At 44.5% G+C, this 23,843-nt stretch overlaps 1 protein-coding gene across 4 annotated transcripts in view; it reads left to right on the plus strand.

Annotated features, from left to right (window-relative positions):
• Positions 1 to 201: 201 nt before the first annotated feature.
• The window catches only part of SIPA1L1 (signal induced proliferation associated 1 like 1), an 847,070-nt gene continuing 823,428 nt past the window's right edge, over positions 202 to 23,843 (plus strand). For all 4 annotated transcript variants that reach the window (XM_086937055.1, XM_086937054.1, XM_086937056.1 and 1 more), the window contains exon 1: positions 202 to 707. The gene's annotated coding sequence lies outside the window, so the exon portion shown is untranslated. The remainder of the gene's footprint in view (positions 708 to 23,843) is intronic.

The following is a 23,843-nucleotide window of genomic DNA, read 5'->3' on the forward strand; positions in this document are numbered from 1 at the left end:
CCAAGGGTGCCCAACGATCTTCTCCAGCACGCGGACAGCATCGGCCTCCGCTTCCCGCTCTTCCGGAATTCACGGGGTAGAACGCAGGCGCGTAGGCGGTGAGACGCACGTCACGTGACACGCACGCCGCGCTAGGGTCCTTCCTCTAATGGGAACCAGTCGCTGGTGTGACCTCATCCCGAGCGGAGGGAGGCGGAGGCCGAGGAGGCGGGGGCGGCGGAGGAGGCGAAGTTTGTAAGCACAAGTTGAGCGCAGGGGGCGGTGATCAGCGCGCTCGGGTACGGGGGGAGCAGCACCGGGCGGCATCACGGGTCACCCTGCCGGCCATTGAGCACCTCCCCACCGGCAACGTTCATACGCCTCCCTCTCCACGGGAACCTTCTGGAATTGCTACCGGGGTCTCAGGTTGCGGTGGTTCCAGCTCGGGGGGGAGGCACTTGAGGGAAGCAAGGCCCGCTTCACCGGCCTGGAGCATCGGAGAGAGAGGGGCAGAGGGCCCCCGGTACCACAGCTGTGTTGAGATGCATGGAGCAGTAACCCTACACACATAAACACACCCTACGGCTGGACGGGCTCCGGCTGCAGCCCAAGCCCCCTTCTGACCACCCACACCCTTCCAAACTCGGGGACACAGGAGCAGCCTCGTCACACCCACTGGGGCAAGCAGGAACACCCCCGCCCCACGGTGCCACCCGTCGTCACACCTGGTGAGTCTTTGTGCCAGCGGCTGCAGATGCCTTTGTTTGCACCCTTGTACTTGGGAAATGGCTTTTGTGCTTAATATTTGTGTCGGTGGGTGCACGCATTTATTCCCGGTGCTCGGAAACACTTTCTGCGACTGCAGTGGCTTTGTCACAGAATCTTTTGTTTTCTTCATTCTTAAAATGTGTATTTTAATGTTGTGCATTTCTATGAAAATAATCATTCTGGTGTGTAAGAGTTCCATTATTAAAACCCTGATTATATTCGTGTTTGTCCAACATGAAGTGAATTTCTGATTCGATATGTTTCTTTCATATTAAGTCAGCGTCCATCACTAGCTCATTGTTTGGACAAGTGGAGCAGGAGTTGGTGTCTTCACCTTCTATAAACATTTGACGGTGTATCATATCACCTACATTGCACCAATTATATGGACCAGCATTTGCAGATTGGCTTCATCAGCACACTGCAGCGTTTCAAATAGTGTATTTATGGACTGTGAAACTGCAGTTGTTTTTGCTGAGGAGTCCCTGTGATAGTCCCGTAATGTACGGATTCTGTGGGCGTTTGAGCTACTGTCTATTATATATCTTAAAAGCTGCTAGTGTTTATATTCCTTCAAGTATTCTGTGTGATTCCCAAATGACATCATATTACAGCTGGGCATGGCTCGATGTTCGAGTCACACTTGTCCGCTGTGTTTATTTATTGCACTGCAACCCTCTGGGTCCCCGTGCAGTGCTTTATAAATGAGATCAGCTGCTCATCTGATGCATTCCTTGCCCATGAAACAGCTGAGTCTCTTAAACTGTTTATTACAGAGCAGTTTGTCCACAATATGGTGATGCCTATATTGTGAATGCCGATCGAGCAGTTGTCGTGGGAAGCGCAGCGCATGATGCAGAGGTTGCTGCAGTCAGTGTGCTGAGTTTCTGGCTGCCACACTGTCTGCAAGGCAGGTCATCTCATCAGTGAGGAGCAGTGATATTAGTGCAGGGAACTTCTCCCTCGATGTGGAAATATGTTGACTTCGAGCTGTTAACAATGTTGTACTGAGACCGCCTTTTCCTTTTAAGAAGAAAGCCAGGGGGCTGCTGTCTGTTTCTCAATGTAAGGCTTATATCTTGGTTGACTGGGCAGTTTGAAATGACTCTTGCTGCACTTCTTAGAAGTTGGCATTTTTTTCGTCCATGTACCTTTATTTTATTTTTTTCCTTGAACGCGTTGCACTTTCGCTGGACCTGGCTGCTGAATCGACTAAATGCACCCGCATCCGTAATCAGTGTTTTACCCCGAGGGTACGGTTTGAATCCTGGCGTGTCCTCTCACCTTTCAGTAAAATGGGTACCATTGAGTGGGATAACAACGAACAGCTGTTATATTATGCCAAGATGCTCCAGTGAGGTGAACATTACACAGGTTTTGTTTAAAACCGAATGGGTCGTAATGAACTACCGAGTTGTATTTTGGAACTGTTGTAGGCATGCTGCCGCATTTTAAGCTGTTATCAACTTATGTTGATACTCGGATCTGTATGTTACTGCACTTTAAAACCCATAGCTCTGTCAACTTGAATAGTGGCATGAAAGTGACACGGCAAAGCAGTCTGTTACAGTTGATGCTTGTACTTGTGGTTTGCGCAGACCTGTTCTGGTTTCACGCCTTTTCTTGACATTTTTTCCGTGAAAGACAAAAGGTGTTTATCAACTGTGCCTGGGAGAGCTGCAATCTGAGCCTGGCACATCTCGCCACATGCAATTTCTCAGATAGAAAAAATGCGTTAGGCTGAAATTCAACACTTCTCTTCAACCCCCTCCGTTTGTGTACATGTCTGTACTGCCGTCTTACGGCTAGAGCAGCCAATTTAAATGGGAACATCAGAACATGTGTTTTTGAGAGATTTCCGGTGCCGAGATTTCTTTTTAGTGAAAAGGCGACAATATTTTTTTTGCAAATTGGTTAAGACAACCTGTCATGCTGCACTGTAAATGTCACATAGATGGAGCAATTACTTGGACGTAACTGTATATAGACCTGTGCAGACGGGTAATAACATCGGTGGCACACGAAATTGCTACAATACATTGAGTTGTCCAAACCTCCCCTTCTATTCCTGAAGGCACCCTTCACATCAAGTACCTTTTTAATGCAGCGCTCTCTGCGTGCGTGTAATCATATTGTTTGCCATATAGTTAGAGGTTCGTGCATCGTTAAGTCTTACATCCCCAGTCTCCTGGTGCTAAAGTTCTCAATATGTAACACCTGCACACCTTTACGTTTTCAGAACCCATGGCTGATGTTTCCTGTGTCAAACAATCATTTTGTGATGTAACTGTGAGCCAATCGGGAGCACCGACTTGTGAATTTCTCTCATCTCTACCTGATCTATTTGATGAAGGAGTTTAGTGGAACATTTCGCCATATACTTTAAGTATAAGGCTACCTCCCCATGAGGCACGCGTGGGTGACTATAATTACTGTTGCTGGATGGGTATGCTACTCTGTGATTTCAACTCTTGACCATTTTAATGGAGGTCCTGGTAAACCTGGTTCAAGGTTCGGGAACTTCTGGGTTTTGAAGTGCTGGTTTAATACTCAGAACCATATGTTAGCGATCCAATGTTTAAGTGCTCTTCATTGAGGCTCATGAACGTTTTGGGGTCGGCTGAGGAAGGGATCATTACTAGATGTTTACTTGTCAGGTATTGCCTCGTCAGTTGTTGCAGTATCTCATCCATCATAAAATTACAGTTTGTTAGTTGGTGACACTCGGGAACGATCTTTTGGCATGGTTACCTCATTGATTTTTGTAGGGGGTTGCATTAATTAGTAGCATTTAACAGTGCCATGTAACATGTATTTTGCATCCACTGCCCCATCCTTTACAGTGATTGCTCTGTCACACATAGTGTAGTTAATAGCCACTGCAAAAAAATTGTGCACACGTTGCTTTACACAAGGTGTTATTTTTAGCTTTTGCCTAAACAGAGCTTGCAACATCTCTTGCAGCAGCAGCAACAAAAACATCTTAAAAGGGTCTTAGAGCCCGGCCATTACTTACTTTTGCTTACCATTGGTTAACATCCACGTCACTCTTTTTCTTTCTTCCTGTTGGTCCACGTCTGCTTCCTGCTTGGCTCCACGTTTTCGTCCTTACTGTGGAGCTTGAACCAAGTACTTCTTCCTGTGGCTACACCTTCAATGACCATGCACTTGTAACATACTTTATTTACTTTGCAGAGTCTGCATTCTGTTCATTGCTTGCCTGTCCTTACCATCACCTCACTTCCTTTACTGCATACCCTTTCCCTGTTCGTTGCAGGGCTGTCACTCCCACCACCTTGCTGCTGTCACTTCATGTCCGTTCTCCACGCAGTCGCTAGTGGCTTTCCTCCTACCTCCAACATAGCTTGTTTTACATCTTCAACTGGAAGGACTTGGAGTGCTTTATGAGCATCAGTTGCATTACACGAGGACACATTCATTTTTACAGGCACAGGGAGATTAAATGATTTGCCCAGAATCACATGATGTTGAGCCATTGCTGGGACTCAAACCTTGTTCCCCAGCTCCAAAGTTAGTAGCTCTGGCTGTAACACCACAGCCTCTTGGTGCACAGTGTTCCAGCTTGATACACTTTGACACATTAGTAACTGCAATGGGCATTTGTTCAAGTATAAACTGTATATTAAGTATACAGAAAATAACAACTTTAACTTGTTTGTAGGTGCATAGTTTAAAGTGAAGAAAAATAAAGCTCAAAGATGCTGTCTTACGTCAGATCTTTTTTAAATTATAAATTTAAACTATGTAACACAGCAGCTTGCACAGCTGTGCAGCATCTAAAATATACATTTTCAGAGCTAATTGATCTTGCATAGGCAAAACATGTTGTCTTTGCCAATGCTTGTTTATTCTTTGTTTCTCTTGTGTTTTAGTCCTAACTAGTTTGTCATTTAGCCTGGTCAGGTTTTGTTTTTTTAAAGCTGTTCCCGCTCTCACTGTTTATTTTTCTGTAGGTATTGTTTTTTTTCGTTACCTATTGCAGCCCAGAAATTATTGCTTAAAAGTCCTATGTTTGGCAAGTCCTGGCTTAAAAATTTTTTAATGTGACCCGGAGCTGCAGCTGCATTGGAAAGAATCGGCGCTTAGAGGCTCAATAAAGACAATAGTATTCTTTGTCCAGTAGAATGTGTAACTTTACCTGCAGTGCCATTTTTGTGCTGTGTTTGCAGGCTATTTGGGTCCACCTTCCGTTTTGCTTCCTGGGGAAGGGCGTGTGTGGTAAACAATGTTTGTAGTTGCAGGTGAAAGCGTATATTGTACGTATTCTTCCCATGGTCAGTTAATCCACCATAGCTTTTATCACCCACTATGTGAAAGAACATTGCCACTTTAACCCCTTGGCCGCAGCGGTATTCTGCCGCATCGCTGGGTTGTTACGGAACCACGCCGTCATGAGTCACGGGCGAGCTGTGCTCATGACGGGCTGGTTCCGTCACGACCCAGCCCATTCACTAATTCGCCCGCACAGGCGGGGAATCGGTGCCGCTTGGGCGGGGCAGCCGCATCATGACGGAACCATGCCGTAATGAGCACACGCTGCCCGTGGCTCATGACGGCGTGGTTCCGTCATGCACAGAGAAGGGGTTAAACCATGACAGCTGTAATTGCAGAAGAGATTTGTTAGCTGAGTTCACTATTGTACATTGATGCGTCGGGCTATTTGCTGACAGTGTTTATTACTGGTTGAGCGGTATTCATGCGAGAGGTATAGCTCAATAAAATGTCCTTTTGTCAGCTGCCTTTTTAAAAATCTTCTTTAGGTTTCGCCTACACAGAGCTTGTGAAATCTTTCATTTAAAATAAAAAAAGAAAAATCTTAAAAAGAGCGTAGAGCCCACCCATTGCTTACCATTCGCTGGTTCCCTAGTGGGTCTCACGCCACATTACTTACCACTGGCTGACTCCCATGTGCTTGCTATTGATCTGCGCCCTTCTCGCCTCGTCTTCCTGTTTCTAGTGGTCAGTGTCCTTCCACTGCTGGTTCCTGCTGTGCAGGTTTAAAAAAAAAAAAACTTTTATAGGATAATAGATAGAATTACGTTATTTAGACAATCCAGTCCATTAGAGTGCAAACAAAATCATTTTAAAAGAATGTACAACTCTGAGACCGGTTTCTTAATTAAAATATGCCAAACAGATAAGCCTCAGTATAATCACCAGTTTAAAGTGCAAGTGTCTGTTTACACACTCATAATTGTTTCTTGATGAATGGGTGCTAAAAGCGTAGGAACCTCAATATGATTGCCAGTGTAAAGTGCCAATGACTGACTATAGAATCAGAATGGTCGTGAATCAATCGGCAACAAATTTAAACTATTCCACAGTTTTAGCCCAAAGTTTCTACTGCTAAATAAAGCATTTAATTACACTTAACAGCTACACGATTACAACAAAAAGTCGGTGTGCATAAACTCTAGATATTTGAACTACTGCGATGGGATATAAAATGCTGTGCTCTGTAGGGATAGAGTGCTATGTCTAGTGAACGACTGATGGTAAAATGTGGGTTTCGCAGTCCGAATGACAGTTCTGCATAAATAAAGACAAGGATAATTTAATAGATTACATAAAAATATCTCTGCAGTTAGATATACATCTATATATTATCCACCACCGATAATATCGTATAAATAAGATTACTAAATGGTTTGCACTCAAAACATTCTTTGATCACAACAGAGCCAGGGGGGCTGTTGATGTAAAACAAGCACAGAAACCACAGAGCTTTACCACTTTAAAACAAGAATACTCGAGGGAGGCTGAGTAAATACGCTCCAGTAAACAGTTACTGGTCGTTACGTTCGGATGGCGGCGGGATAGTTAAGGTTGTGCACACAGAAGAATACAAAGTTCCCCGGGGAGGATATTAATGTGTGGAGAAGAGAGTGATTCGAAGTCAAGGAGTTGGAAGGGTTCCCTTATCGGAACTAGAGAGCCTCACACACCCAGAGCGTTAGGTGTGAAACACACCCTGACTGAAGGATGTCCAGTGTCATCATCGGCTCACTGCCCCTCGTCAGACCGGCGCTGCAATGTCTGACGGAGTGCCCAAAGGCACTCTTTTGGCGGAGTTCTTTTGTTCCTTGCCGATGGTGAGTGTGAGTGAGGATGAAAGAGAGTGTAGTCGGTGCGAAAGTGAGTGAGGATTAAAAAGGGTAGTCAGTCCACACTGAGTTTTATTAACGTGGCTGATTCCCTGGTTAAAAGGGGTGGGAGGGGAGCTAGAAGTTGTGAGGGTGTACAGCAAACTAACTCAACCCCCTGGTGTGGTCAACATGTTTCTCGCCAACCGGCGATTCATCAGGACCTAAACAAGGTACTACACAGAAAGAAAAAAGTCTAAATGCTCATTCAAATCATAAAAAGCAAATACAACCTCTCTCACCCACCACCCCCCCCCCGCCCCCCAGGAGAACATGTCCCGCGCACATACCTACTAAGAGGTCTTCCCACACTAAGATCCAAATTAGACCATGTTATCGTGAACAGAACGGTTTACCTTCACCATTAGTAGACCGTAATCTCGGCAATAGCGACCCCTCCAACATGGCCGCTATGCCTTGCCGTCACGGGCCAGATACAGGTCCACTCGTTCAGACTGTATACACGCATGCGCAATAAGCGCGACAGATGCAACGCTACCAACAGCGCCTCGGCAGTTAACCCAATTAAACCTACTTAAAGGCAGACGCCTTCAGGACCCTTTACCAGATGCTCCGCACCCTGACCAGGTGCCGCGAGCGTGAGGGGTAGGTGTTCCGCCAGCCCAGCGCCTGTATTAAGGTAAGCCTCGTCTCTGCCATCTGACCCCTTAAGGCTTTTTTATATGTGTACAGCCCAGACTTAATGACGGTATTTACTCCCAGACTCCAAACGCTGGGCGCGCGCCCCTCCGGCACATTGCCATCTCAATCTGGTGCATTTTAACATACCTTTATCCCGAGGGGTTGTCCCGAAATGTAGTTTGCTCCCATCCCCACCCTTTCACCGGCGCTACCTCTCAAGAGTGCGGCCATGAATTAAGCGGAGCGCAGGGAAGTCCTGCCTACCCCTCTAACTAACTCACTTCATTGAGTCTATTTCCTGTCAGCTTTGATTAACGTGGGGCCCTGTAACTCCTCGGCGCCTTCACCAGAAATACCCCAGAGCTATTTACATGGAGTGTCATGGGTAGGTCCATCTTACTATACTGGTTATAGTCTTGGAGCCCCTCCGTCCTGCATCTAAACTATGAGGACAGAGCGGCTTTCTCGCATCCCAGTTAATGATTGTTTTTATGGGCATTATTTTCAACCCTAGTAGGACTCATACAACTAACTTCCACCATCAGCCATCTACTTAGAAACGACACAACCTTCCTTGCCCCGCCCCCACCACCACATAACCCCCCCCCCCTTCTCTCTGGGTTTCAATACATTAACCAATCCCTACTTTGAAAACCTTACAGGTGCATTCACCGACAGCGCTGGCCTCACGGGAGCATGCTGCGAGGCCTGAGTTACTCTCCCCTAGGGTAAGAACCTGCCTGTTTTTTTCCTAGGAATGGGTGTTACCTTGAAAGAATTCGGCTTTAACATTCAGACTAATGTTTTGTTGGTACTTTAGCTTCTCTATCAAGAGATAATAATCGCGCCATTGCGAGACCGATTATGAAGGGAAACCTCACCCAGTGTTTGGTATGACGGGTTTCCCTACACAACCCCCCCCCCTTCACCCCCCACAGTGTGGAGAGCATTCACAGAAGTCACTCTTCATCTCCTGATTACACAGTCAACTAATTAAGACATGACGTGACTTTCTCTCTTTTAACCCCTTTTTTCTCCTGTACCTCTAGGTCGCCTAATTAAAGCAGGACCCCTTGGCCCTCTTTGTACCCGACCCAGAGAGGTTGTATTTGCTTTTTATGATTTGAATGAGCATTTAGACTTTTTTCTTTCTATGTAGTACCTTGTTTAGGTCCTGATGAATCGCCGGTTGGCGAGAAACATGTTGACCACACCAGGGGGTTGAGTTAGTTTGCTGTACACCCTCACAACTTCTAGCTCCCCTCCCACCCCTTTTAACCAGGGAATCAGCCACGTTAATAAAACTCAGTGTGGACTGACTACCCTTTTTAATCCTCACTCACTTTCGCACCGACTACACTCTCTTTCATCCTCACTCACACTCACCATCGGCAAGGAACAAAAGAACTCCGCCAAAAGAGTGCCTTTGGGCACTCCGTCAGACATTGCAGCGCCGGCCTGACGAGGGGCAGTGAGCCGATGATGACACTGGACATCCTTCAGTCAGGGTGTGTTTCACACCTAACGCTCTGGGTGTGTGAGGCTCTCTAGTTCCGATAAGGGAACCCTTCCAACTCCTTGACTTCGAATCACTCTCTTCTCCACACATTAATACCCTCCCCGGGGAACTTTGTATTCTTCTGTGTGCTCTAGATTAGGACATGTACACTGGACCCCATTAAATATCGTCCTTCTTTTGTTCCCCTCGTTGTTAAAAATAGTTAAGGTTGTCCCATTAAAACAAAAACAATATTTTGACTTTTCTACATTATTGTATTGATTTTTTGAGACTGGTATATATCTTCGCTTTAGGCAAATAAGTAGAGAACTATCCGTTCCTGTTGTCTACGCTTGACCTGTTTGTTTATGCATACATTTCAAACATGGGTCACACATTTACCATTGTTTTGTGGCAGCCGTTGACTGACTGAGAAACCAGGAAAAATGGTAAGGATGGAATTCCATCCGCCTAGTATCAAGGAGTAAGTTAACTAAGTGGCCTAATATTTTAGTGAAGTTATTTTAAAAAGGTCTACTGGAATGCCCGGTGTCCCTCGATCTGCAATATTGCTTCTGGTATTTCTCCCACAGTTTATTCCATATCTAATGCTGCCATCTCATCCCTGTTTAATGATCGAAACGTCAGTTATTTATCAAACCATCAGAGCTCCTCCATAACACCTGCTAATTTAGACATAGTAAATAGTACAATAGTTGGAGGTACAATAGTTGGAGGCAAATAACTATGTAAATTCAGTGCCAGATGTTACTGTATTGTCTCCTGGTGCTTGAAGCTTCAGCATCTAACATTTTCCATCCTACCTGCAATCCTCAGTCCTGCGAACAGTTAGCTTTCCCTATTTCCTACATCATATTGGTGCCTTTGGGTGCTTACATATTGCATCTTAACCCCATTTTACGCCATGGTGCTCATTTAATCTTTTTTATTGTTTTGTGCCCTAAGAGCATGAGTAGTATCCCGCATGCACAACAGGATATATTTGCCTCTCCCAACAAAATGGTACCTCACCCTTAACAAGTGTGTGTATCTTTTAGTGTTACTATATTCCATGCATGACCAGTGATTGTACCACTGCCACTTGCTCAGCCTTATTACCCATCTATTGAAGTTCTCCACAGAGGCCCAACGTTAGCCCATGTGGCGCGTCAAGGGTTACTTCAACACCATGGGTAGGGGCGCATCATATTCTGCAGGAGAACCCATCATTTTGCGTTATACAGGTACATTGGTCAAAGTAGTTATGGACCCCTTGAAAGTTAGTCGCGGAGGACCGTTGAATCCAGCAACTGTGGTTGCTGAAGCACTACCACAGCATTGTCCAGTTAACATTCCAGAACATCACACACCAACCGTCATTAAAAACAAATACATTAAATAACATCGTAAGGTAAAATATATAATTATAAATAGTACAATAATAATAATTGAAAAACGTTTTCCGTAGACATCTCAGAGCAAAGGTGTAATTGAATTTACATCGTTCTACCACTTTACAGTTCCCAACATGAGGCAATAGGTAATCTCTTCCATACAGTAAAGCTTGCAACAACCCTATACATAATGATTCATCCACATTGGTGCACTAAATGTCGAGATGACCTTCCTACCAATCTGGAATCCCTTATTCTCAACACCGTTGTACATATTTTTAGGTCTCGCGACCTATCAATGCGCGCAAGCGTATTGAGCGGAGCGAGAATTCAAGTGCTCAAAATGCTAGTCAAACCAAGGGTTTCGTTCATGCGGTTTTCTTTAAGTTCACGTGAATCACGTGACCAAACAAGCACGCGCATCAGCCTCCCTCCCTCCCTCCCTCCTAATTGCATTTTTTCACGGCCGCACAGCACATCAAAGGGCTTCTCCCAGCGTGTGCTGTGCGGCTTCTCCCCCCCTAATTATTCATGGCTGGCCGTACTTTCAGTTTCCCGGCCCACATTTGGCAGCTTTGCCGTACTTTCAGTTTCCCGGCCCACATTTGGCAGCTTCTTCTCTAGCTTTCGCTCTCCACCTATCTCGCCCATCTAGCTTTCTACGTACACATAGAAAATAAATACATTGGTTCACTTCTTGCTTTGAATTTCTATGAACGTGTGTACTTTGCTTGAAGAACTTCTACGTTTTTTCTCTTCATATTCACGGAAACACATTGAAAAATCCTTTCTTGATGGCTCGCAAGCCTGACTGGTGATCTGTGCACCTAAATTCCGCATTATTTTTTGGTTTGCTCAGTAACCAAGACCCAGAATGGTCTTTAGTGTCCCAGGAATGAAATTAGTCTGACAAGACACACATGCCTCCTGGGGCGCCTTCCTCCTGCGATGTTTTGTCCTGCAGTTTCCCACGTTAGCGCAGTAAATAGTAAACAGTGGGTTAGCTCTTGTAATTACAAACGCCCCTCTCGGCTCTTTGTTGCTCGGTGTGCTATAATTACAGATGCAGCGATACACATAGTCGGCAGAATTCAAATGCTTCCATTTGCGGCTATTATTCCCTTAAGTCGACCGCTAAATGGGAGGCTTCAGACAGACAAGTGTTCATCAAGCCAAGATCACGACGTGACATTTCTGAAAGCGCTCTGCCGAGTTTCCCGGGCCTGGGAGGCTTTGTGATGGAATATGAAGCTATATAACCTGTATTGAACGAGGATGCTGAAACTCACACTGCAGTTTATTTCAATCAATATTGCTGTTTTATGCTGAAGGTCCTCGCGCAGCGCTCCTCTCTGACAGGCTGTAACGTGCGCAGCATTAATAAATGTTGGCATTTGCTCTGATTACTCCTTCAGCGCGAGCGCCAGGCACCCAGAGACTTGCAAGTCCTATCACTCGTCCTGTTCTGGTGCAAACTGCCAGCTGCTCGAAGCCTTGGCGTTCAGCGATCCAAGCACGTTGAATTAGGAATTCTGCCTCCTATAAGATACACAATCTTTAATAAACATTAGCAGAAGCTGCTAATGCACTGCAATTGGCACAATAGCTGTTGACTTTTCTCTGTCGTCGCATACCACTGACGTCACACAGACGCTCACTCTTACATTTCATACTGTCTTAGTCGACTTGTGCTGTACCGCGTGCAAAGAATAACTTTGTTATTTTGCATCTGATCGTGATAGTTGTGATGCTTGGCCTCTCATTACACGAATAGCGATTTTCCTTCACTGCGAATAAGGTTTCACCTTCAAATGTCAGCGCCCGGGAAGCTTCCTGTGCAGAAAGCAAACTCCTAAATGGATATCTGAATACCGCATTGACAGGCTAAATAAATTATTGATTTCTGTTTCATTAGAATAGTGTTACATCCCTAGCAATGGCATTCTCGTTATAAGGATTGGCAATGATCGCTGAGGGATGGGGGGAGAATGTGCATTCGAGCGTAAGAGGATGGGCTGTGAATAAGGAACACATAAATGGTATATGTTGGATCTTGCTCTCTTTTGAGGGTCACCCCAAACTTTTCCCTCCACCCATCCTGTTTTGCTGAAATCTTTTTCGTTCGCTTTAGTAATCTGTTCACTTGACCCCTGATATCCAGTGCTATAGTGCTTATACTCTCTCCTTGAACAAGCACTCGCGTTGCCAATAGGTCTCGCAGTAGGAAAGTGGGAGCTATTACAATTGCAAATAACAATGCCCTTTTTTTTTTTCATTTTAAAAACAAAGGGCTTTGTCATTTACAAAACCAATAGCTCCAACTTTCCTACTGCGAGACCTATTGGCAACGCCAGTGCTTGTTCTTTGTAGTTTAACACTTACATTCAGATTAAAACCGTACAAAATACTCGGCACGTTCACTACGAAAGCCTTGTTCCACACGTTTCCATCTGACATGTCTTCCGACTTTTTCCACTTTTTTTATTAATCCACAGAACTGAGAGCATTCCTTGATGGGTCTGTGACTAGTTTGAACTGTACAACGTACCCCACTCACAATCCTGTTTATTTAGTGCACAATTCTTATGCTGATCCTTCACGGTCCCAGATACTTTGCTACCCATATTCCAAAACCACAGATACCTGGTTCCTGTCTCTAATCACACATTTTTAGGGCTCGCCTGCTGATGCGCATAGCTGGCGAAGCTCTATAGTGGCTTATCCAGGGGTTAACCAAGCACGATTCCACTAGTGATTCCTTGCAGTGCATGTGCTTTTTAGGTCATTGCGCAAGCCCTTAAAAGCGCTTGCACAATGCCACCAGCCGCCTGCCTGCCTGCCTCGCATTACCACATCAAAGGCAGCTTCTCAGTGTGCGCTCATCCCCTAATTATTCACGGCCGGCTGGCCGGCCGTAGTTTCAGTTTACTTTCAGGCCGCGTCTCCTTTTATTTTTGCTTGTTTTGCAGGAAGCTACAAGTGAAACTGTTTTATCTGTATAATTTAAAACTCTTTTGTATTGCTAGCACATTGCTAATGGAGGACGAAGTGTGACAGTGGACAACTAACGCTTAACAAATAATAAACAAGCAATCATTTATAATCCATGGATTTAAATGCAGAACGTTTCTGCTCCTTTTCAGTAGCATCGTCACGGCAATCACGTTTGTAACGTGTTCTTCTCAAACTCATCCAGTTACATAATTGGTAAATCGTCGACTTTGAATATTGAATAAAAAGCTGCTTTTCCACACACAGGCCTGCCGTCGTAAACGAAACAAAGGCATGGACACCATCCAAAAGTCTGTGAAACTTTCTCTGCTTTTAATAGCGCTAGAATTTGTGAGGCCCCTGAGGCATTTGCTGAGCACGTGCTGGTACGGTGCGCCGTACAGTATAACCACACTCTAATAAATCCGAAAAGTAAACCAGCAGTTTTTATTTATTTTCTTGTGCTCTCGTTATATTCACAGCTAAATGTGCTTTCCCAGCACTGGTTTCCCAAAGAAGTCAAGGGGGCCATCTATTGGGTAAAAGTAGAACTGATTACCGATGTGAGATTTCACAGAATTCCATCTGTTTAATGCAGCGTCTTTCCATACACCCCGTACTCCGTGATATGGGTTCAACATGTTATTTCTACACCAGCAACCTGTCCGTAACCTGAAGGTCACACATTTAAGCCCTGACGAGCCCTTTAAAGCCTTTTATTTTTAATCGGAATATCATAGAAACGGCTTTTAAATCGTGTATTTTTTCAAATTCTTTTTCATTTTCTTTAAAGGAAGTTGGTGCAGACCGTACAACATAGCAAAGATTTCAAATAAGATTCTTGAATCGAAAAATACAAAAGCATAACATAACGTACATCATGCTACATAAATGATTGCTTAAAAAATATGAATTGAAGAATTCATACACGTGTAAAAAGTTTCATTGTGTATCCAAATTTGATCGCATATATTCACCTTCTTCAGTTCAATATGAACCCATTTTAAAGATAGTGATATAGCGCTCTTTTCTGCTCCTAACGAGTCTCGTGTACATTACTCCATCTCAGTTGCCGAATGTACTTTTGGTTTTCAGCAGGGGGGGTGGAGGGGGGGGGGGGATCATATCCGATCCTTAAAGGTATTGCGAAAGGCATTTAGATCTTCAAAAACGACGGAGTGATGATTTCAAACCATAAATGTTTGTTAAAGTATAGAAATTTACCTAAAAGGGACCTAGATGTTGCTTCACACAGTTCCAAGGCCATTTCACCCCCTCACCCACTCATCCTCACACACCCTCACTCACTCTCACACCCTCAACCCCCCTCACAACCCTCTCACCCCCTCACCCTTACCCCCCTCACCCTCACACACCCTTACCCTCACCCCCTCACCCTGACACACCCTGTCACCCTCACACCCTCCCTCACCACCCTCACACCCCTCACTCACCCTCACACCCCTCACTCACCCTCACACCCCTCACTCACCCTCACACCCCCTCACTCACCCTCACACCCCCTCACTCACCCTCACACCCCCTCACTCACCCTCACACCCCCTCACTCACCCTCACACCCCCTCACTCACCCTCACACCCCCTCACTCACCCTCACACCCCTCACTCACCCTCACACCCCTCACTCACCCTCACACACCTTCACACCCCCTCACACACCCACTCACCCTCACACACACCCCCTCACCCTCACACACCCCCTCACCCTCACACACCCTCAGTCACCCTCACACTTCCTCACCATCACACCCCCTCACATCCTCTCACCCTCACAAACCCCCACCCTCACCCACCCTCACACACCCTCTCACCCCCTCATCCTCACTCATCCTCACACACCCTCACTCACCCTCACACCCTTACTCAGCCTCACACCCTCACCCTCACACACGCTCACCCTCACACCCCCTCACTCACCCTCACACCCCTCACCCACCCTCACACACCTTCACACCCACTCACCCTCACACACCTTTACCCCCTCACCCTCACACACCCTCAGTCACCCTCACCCTTCCTCAGCATCACACACCCTCACATCCTCTCACTCTCACAAACCCTCACCCTCACCCCCTCATCCTCACCCCCTCATCCTCACCCCCTCATCCTCACCCCCTCATCCTCACACACCCTCACTCACCCTCACACACCCTCACCCCCTCACCCCCTCTCACCCTCACTCAGCCTCCCACCCTCACCCTCACACACGCTCACCCTCACACCCCCTCACTCACCCTCACACACTCACACACCCACTCACCCTCACCCTCACACCCCTCATCCTCACACCACTCAGTGCTACAACACATATTGTGTTACAATAGGTGTCACATTTGCGAAAGATAAAACTATTGGCATTGTAAATAACAAAGCTATTAATTTAGCTATTTTCAAAAAAAGCACACAAATAATGTGTCCTTTACAATACCAATAGCTCAATCTTTCCTAATGTGAGACCTATTGCATTGCTGTGCTTCTCTCCCCTGCTGCACTCTCCTGCTCTCTAGAGATGTGGCCTAACAACCAGAGCTGCCATCTAAGTCACGTAAATACAAAACATGTTGCATTCCAAATGTTATAGGTGTCATATTCGTGAAAGTTATAACTATTGGCATTGTAAATGACAAAGCTATCAATTTAGCTATTTTAAAAACCAACAAATAAATAAAATATTTGTCATTTACAAGACCAATAGCTCCAATATTTCTAATGCGAGACCTATTGTATTTCCAATGCTTGTTAGAAGTTGCCTTTTTTCCCACTAGTCTACGTACAGTAGTGTTGTTAAGCCCAAATCCTATTTCAAAGTTCTCTTTCCAACTCACACCCTCCACCATTATAAGTTGTAAAACCTGTTTTAAAACAAGATTACATCTGTCCACCATACGTTGTGGGTAATAAACAGATGTCCGGGTGTGTTTAATTCATAATAGATGAGGAGATCACCCCCTTCATATGACAGACTACACACTATTGTCCATCAGAGGTTTTTCTGGGACATTCTCTCTCGATCTTGAATACCTCTCCAAGGAAACAAGTGTTTACATGGGTGATAATTTTAACTTGTCTTCTAGATATGTGAAACCTGGTCCAACAAAACAAAGGCGAACACTGGCATTTCCCTCAAAACTGTAATTACTAGAAGTATTGAGTAAAATTTTCATACAAGGTTTACCAGAACCTTCCCCCATCCTACAGGGATACTTTACAGTCTTTTGCAACTTATCACTCCACGCACAAGCATAGCATGAGCTTAGTTTTCTCTCAACATTTTCACCATTCCTGGCCATCAAAAATCCACCAGCAAATTTATTTTTGTGCCACTCATGCCCAGACGACCTACATGTGCAAGTGATGAATCTCTCTTTATCTGAACTATCGGGGCACAATTAATAATTATACACTTTACCAAACTCAATCAACAAGACAATGTATCAATCAATCCTTGGTTTTATAAAATTTCCCCACACAGTTCATTTTTGTCCCTGTGGTGTGCGGGACACATACAGGCTCTCTCTTCAAAAACATTTTTTGTTGTTTTTTTTTCTTTACTTGCATTTTGTAATTTTTACATTTGAAGGGCATGTTTCAATTTTACAGTTAACAGTATACATATATATCCTAAGGGGCCAGCATGGAAATTGATGTCCTTCTCTCCGCTGAGACATGCTAATGTGAACACTGTACCAGTACTGTACAGTAAGAAAATGATTACTCATTCTGGCCGTATTGCAGCACACTTAGATGTCTAGAAGGGTGTATTATTTATGTTCATTGGGATAGCCACTTACTTGTCTTGCTTTCCATAATTTTAACGGTGCGTCTATTCACCCGGATGGCGTCTCGTGTAAATATCCGTATTCGAGCTTGCAATTGGAAAGAAGAATAAAGCAAACTTTGATACTGTTTTTTTGTTTTATATAATCAAACAAAGCCATCATTCATCCCCCCGCACCCGGGTCAGCATGTGTATAACATAAGTAACGCACATCCAACCACTCGTCATCAGATCCGTCTGCCTCTTATTGTAAGAAGTGTCTCGTGGGATGTGTAATCCAATCACTCCTGCATTACTGTCCGTCTCCCTCAGATTTTATTTATTTATTTATAAATTCTTATATAGCGCGAACGTGACCCACGAGGGTATCAGAGCGCTTTACAATAGAAGAATAAACAGTGGAAGAGGTAGTCAACACAAACAAAATGTCAATTTGTAATAATAGAGCAATAGCATCTGCAGAACAAATTACATTAGACATTGAGCTATCAGCCACACAGATCTACATCCAACGAAAAACCTTAATCTGCAAACAATTGTGGAGCAACAGGGGATGTGATAAAAAGACAAACAGTTAAATACGTCCCATACTTTTTTAGGACATGAATTTGTTCATTAATAGACTTTTTACTTCCTTTTTGAATACAGTAAGGGAGGTGATTCCACGCACTCAGGGTGGTAGAGAGTTCCAAATCTTTGGAGCAATCCCTGAGAAAGCTCTACAGCTTGTTCTCTTCTTCCTGAAGGATTGGGGTTTCAGAAGTAGAGTGCTCACACTTCATAGTTGTCTTCAGCCTCCTGATTTTTCCAACTTTTAGCGCCAAGTAGCTGGGTGTATTGTTGTGAATTACTTTGTGCGTCATGCACGCCACTTTATGGTGTATTCTTGCTTCATAAGGCAACCAGTTCAGTGCTTTCAAGGTTGGTGTGATGTGATTGTTTCTTTTGGTTCCTGATACCAGTCTAGCCGTAGCATTCAGAGCTGTTCTCAACGGTGCAAGCCTGTATTTCGGGAGACCAGCGAGGGTGGTACTTCCGTAGTTTAGTCTTGGTAGTACAAGAGCTTGTACAGCAACTTTTAAGTCAGCCTGAGGGAGGAAGGGTTTAAGTTTTCTTAATATACTCATTTTGTAATTAGCTCCCTTGGTGGCAGTAGAGGTGTGCAACCGCATATTCAAGTGTTTGTCAATGGTGACACCTAGGCATTTATCCAAGTCTATGATGAGGGGGACACAGTCAAAGGAGGTTAGGTGTTTTAACCAGAGGTCTATCTTTGGGGTGTAGTTTGGTGGTGAGATGTGAATTCCGTTTTTTTGGTGTTTAGCATGAGATGGTTGTTGGTGAGCCAGCTTTGCGTGTTCAGAAGCGTAGTATTAAGAGCAACGAAGTCATCTGGTGAGGTGATTTTAAGGTATAGCTGGGTGTCATCCGCATATAGGTGATATAGAATGTTCGCAGAATTCAGAGCATTCGCCAGGGGCTCCATTAACAAATTGAAGAGAATGGGTGAAAGGGCAGATCCCTGAGGTACACCAAGAGTGACTATGGTTGATTGCGAGAGAGAGTTCCTCATCTTTAAACTTTGAGATCTGTTATTCAGGAAGGAGGAGAACAACTGTAGCACAATGCCTGAGAGGCCCATCCTTCTTTCCAATAGGGCTAGGAGCTTATCGTGCTTGACCGTATCGAAGGCGGAAGACAGATCAAGAAGTATCAAAAGGCATGGTTCATTTCGATCAAGCATGATTAGTATATCATCCATAATGTGCATGAGTGCAGATTCTGTGCTGTGCCCACTTCGGAAGCCCGATTGGTGACCGTCTAAGAGGTTGAAGATCTCAATGTGATTGCATAATTGAATTTGAACACATTTCTCCAATAGTTTAGCCAAGGTGGGGATATTGGTTATAGGACGGTAGTTGTTAGGGTCAGCTGGAGAGGCGTCAGCCTTCTTTAGTATAGGAGTGACCTGTCCTATTTTAAGACAATCCAAATTGACACTATGAGTCAGGGAGGCGTTTACAATTTTAGACCATAATGGTAGTATAGAGGTTTTTAATATCTTGAAAAGGGCAGGTGGCAAGGGATCCGAGAAAAGATTGGAAGGGTTGATTGCTTGTAGAGTGTTGTAGATAGTTTGTTGAGAGATTGGCGAGAAAGTGTGCCAGGAGGCATTGTTTTTTTGGAACTTCCCTTAGGTTAATATAATTAAAATGGTCTTCAGATAAACCGTCCAATTTGGGATCTAGTGCCATAGGTTGGCGGGTGGCCAGCTTTGATTGGATGACTAGCTCAATAGTTCTAGTCTTTTCATGGAAGAAATTGGCAAGCACGTCGCATGTAGGAGTGGCCACGTCATTTAACTCTCTGTAGTTAGTTGTATTGCAAGATTGTTCCCTGATGATTTCAAAGAGTTTTTTTTGTTCGGTTGCTCGCTAGGTTCAGCTGAGTTCGGAAAAAGTCTGCCTTTGCCTTAAGGAAGATTCTTAAGGCAGTGGTGTGGCTCACTGGTTAGAGGCGGCAGACCCGGTAGCAGAGGACGGCCCGGGACCAGGGTTCAATTCCCGACACGGCAGGGTTGTGGACCAAGGTCAGCGGATTCCTGGTTTCACCTTGGAGATACCCAGCAGGGACTATCTCACAGGGCAAGCCAGGACTAGTTCCCCAGCGGTCTACAGCGCTGAGATACCCCATGGTGGTGTGATACATGCGCTTTACAAGACTACATTACATTACTTTACATTACATTACTTATTGTATGAATTCCTTAATTTTCTAAGATGATCCAGGTTGAGAGTGTTAGGAGCTGATTTCCAAAGACGTTCAGCAGCTCTTAGCTGTCTACGCTCCAAGTTCAGGTCTTCATTGAACCAAGGCTTGGACATCTTAGTGGAAACATTTTTTTTCCTGTAATGGCGCTGTGGAGTCCAGAGTTTCAAGCATCTTGTCGTTTTAGAAGGTTGTAAGCTCATGTACATCAGTTATGTCTGTCATGAGGGTCAGAGCGGAGTTGCACTGGTTTACTAGGGAGATGGGATTGATATTTTGTAGATTCCGTTTCCATTGCTTTAACTTTGAAGGTTGTCCCCTTTTATGCATTACTTCAGTATTGAAGGCGAAGAGGATGCAGTAATGATCAGACCAATCGCAGGGAGTGATGGGTTCCAGTAGGATGATGTTAGGTTTTGCAATAATGAGGTCCAAAGTCTCTCCCTTGTTATGCATTGGGCTGTCACAGAATTGGGATAATTTCTGCTCTGATAGGAATTCTTTAAAACAGTCTACAATATGATCACTAGAATTATTCCAATGGAGGTTGAAATTGCCTAAGAAAATATGAGGAACTAGGGAGTTGGAGTTGGATGCCATGATCTCCATAATCTCATCAATACAAGTCCAATTATCACCTGGGGGTGGTAAGATATTATTTGACTTACAAGTGATGCGCTTAGAGTCTGAGATATTGATGCAAAGATAATCTCACGAAGACAGTTCAATGGAGTCTGCTTGTTTGACTGATAGTGAGTTACGATAAATGCAGGCTACCCCTCCACCAATTTTCCCAATCCTACCAAGTCGAATTAGATCATGGAGGGAGGAACCAGTAGGTCGAGAATGGGAGATGAGGAGCTATTTACCCAAGTTTCTGTGAGGACCAGAATGTCTAAGTTGTCATCTATAGTGAGATTGAAGATATCAGTAGCATGTTTGCTGGCAGATCTACAATTTAAAAGCCCACATTTCAGCTTGTTGAACGAGGGGATTGAGGAAGTCAGTTCTAAATTGATGTTTGTGAGGTTATCTCTGTTAACCGCTCTGTTATTAAGTGTAGGTTCTCTGAGGGGGTTGGTTACAATGGATTGAATTGCACTGCAATGAGACTTACTATTGTCAGAATCCAGGGCATAGGATATAAGAAGGTCATCAATGTCACTGTCGGAGAGATGATCGCTTGGTCTCTTTGACCGAGAGATGGAGGATAGACTATCATGAATGGTGTTGATCGGGAGGGAGACATAGGGTGTAGTTCTACTAGGTTGGGCATAGTTTTGGTTGTGTTGAATAGAGTTGTCAATGGGAGCATTAGTGGGGCAATAGTTTCTCGTTTGGAGACTGATCAGATTCACTGTGTCATTGGTGGCTCTATGTAGGGTAAGAAGATCTTTCGTGGTGGTTGAAAGATTAAGGATATCATCCTTAAGTTGACAGATCCTGGATGCTAACACATTAATTTGGTCGATCAGGACAGAGATGGGGGAGTAAGTAATAGGTGTTGGTGTATGAGCTGTTTGGGGAGGCGAAATGTCCGTGGTATCAATGTGCATGTCTATTGCAGGAGAGGTATAGTAGCTCCCCACTTGAGGTTGGGGAAGGGTCATTGAGTTCAATGATGGTATAGGCGAGATGAGTGTAGCCACTGTCGGGGTTCCTTCAGATATTGTGGTAGGTGGTAGGTGAGTGGAGTCTAGACCATCCTTTATGTGTGATTGTGTACACGAAATAAATGTAGCGGATGTAAGAGTTCCCTCAGTTGCTGCAGCGGATAATAGGTGAGTGGGACTAGGCTAACCCCTGTGTGAGAGGGAGGTGGGAGGGGGACAATAATGGCGATATCCAATTTTGAGCTATCCACCAAGGGTGGTCTGGATAATATTGAATTGGAGTGATAGACATCAAGGACTATGTGTGAATCTTCTGGTATGAGGGGATCAGGAGTAATTTCAGACAGATGGACTAGTTGGCGGTGATTTATTGGAGGAGTCAGTCCCACCTTTCGCTGCCTACCTGTCAATCCCTATTGCCATCCTGAACTAGAAGCGCTATTTGCCTAGGACACGTCCGTGTTTTGCATATCATCCACCTGTGAGGGGTGGTCTCCTCCCTCCCTCGCGTCTCAAATCCGCAATGATAGTGTCCCAATGCTGCCCAATGGGATATTTACGCAGTCCGGCTAATTCTTCTATATGTAGTTTTATATTTTCTGCTTGTGCCCATACTAGGAGGGATTTTCTCCAGCTGTTGACAACTGGAGGGTTTGTGTGTTTCCATCTCTTGGTTATTAATATTTTAGCCACTATTAATACTAGGCCTATGAACCTGGATGTGATCTTGTATTTCTTTGATCTGGGGATAAGTCCTAATATGCACACCTCCCATGTATGTGTAAACGGTCTGTCAGTGCATACTGTAATTGTCACTGTAATTGCACGCCAGTATGTATGCCAGGAAGCGAAGGACCAAAGCATATGGAGGAGATCCGCATCTGTCTGCAGACAGCGAGGGCATGCTGAAGTGCCAATGCGAAAATATTTAATTATTTTTTCCAGGGAGAGATATGAAATCTGCGTTATATATGTTTGTATGAGTCTGAATTTAGAGTTTCTCTGGATATGAGTGAGGTTGGCTAGCACCGATTCCCGGTCCGCCCACTGTTGTCCTCTGTCTGCCTCCCACCTTAGCCGAAGAGCCGTCATTGGTTTCATTGTGTGAGCAAGCAATGCCTCAGCCAGCCAATGTATAATGTTGGATCCATTGCTCATGACATGCACATATTGTATCAGGAGATCACACCAAGACTCTCTATGCTCTGAAAACCTCTGCGATCTATGACCTTCAATTGACTCCCTGACTTGAGTAGTACAGGCTCTGTGCAGAAGCATGATGTTACTTCTGCTATACAAAAATTTTAAATTAGCAATTTCAAAGTGATCACCACATTTGAGAGGAAGGGAAAGTTTGCCTCTCCTTGAGGTCCTATTCTACCTGCTGTGTTCATTTCAGGAGAGGGCATTAGCCGATTGGAGGTGGCTTTGTATGTAGATGAGCCCCAGCTTACACCTGGGGGCTTGCACTTCTTATCCCTTGGCGTCAGTTTCCGAGATGGCAAGAGGCAAACATGAGATAGGCCTCTGTTAAGAGTTGTTTCTGAGAACTTCCGCCTGTTTACCACATACTCTTTCATGAACCACTCCTCTCTTTCTATACACCATTGAAAAGCTTCTGCCACTGCCATTACTAAAGCAACCTACTCATCTACGCACCGATTACTTCCTCATCTGTTGCAGGCAAGCTTGATAAACTGTGTACATTGGAAACTTGTGGAACATACAAATTATATTCATAAAAGCGGTATTACCACTCGGCTGTACATTGAGATATTTTGGTTCCCCATTTTTGTAGTAAACAAATCAACCAAAGGCCAATGATCTGTGCAGACCAGAAAAGATACCACCGCCCCATCAAGGTGGTATATCTTCTTCTTTTTTCAGTTGTGAAGTATTTAGTTTCTGCATCTCAGTCATTTAGTGGAACAAGTCAGTTTCCAACTTATTTCCTCTTTCTTACATAAACTCTGCACAAATTTCCATATTCCTGTTTTGCATTTTTGCTTTAACAATCCTAATGCCATGATCGTCCAAAATAGAGATTACCTGGAACAGTCTAATTATGATCGGCATCAGTTGTCCCAGGACCTAGTATATCCTCTTGAAAATACGCACCCTTGTTACACCTTCAAATGTTGCATGGCAGGTGGGAACAAAATTGCAGCAGTGACTAAACCTAATGACATTCTTCTATATCCGATAACTCCGTCTGGCGTTATAAAA

The sequence above is a fragment of the Lissotriton vulgaris genome, chromosome 9, assembly GCF_964263255.1.
Source record: "Lissotriton vulgaris chromosome 9, aLisVul1.2, whole genome shotgun sequence".
Lineage (NCBI taxonomy): Eukaryota > Metazoa > Chordata > Amphibia > Caudata > Salamandridae > Lissotriton > Lissotriton vulgaris.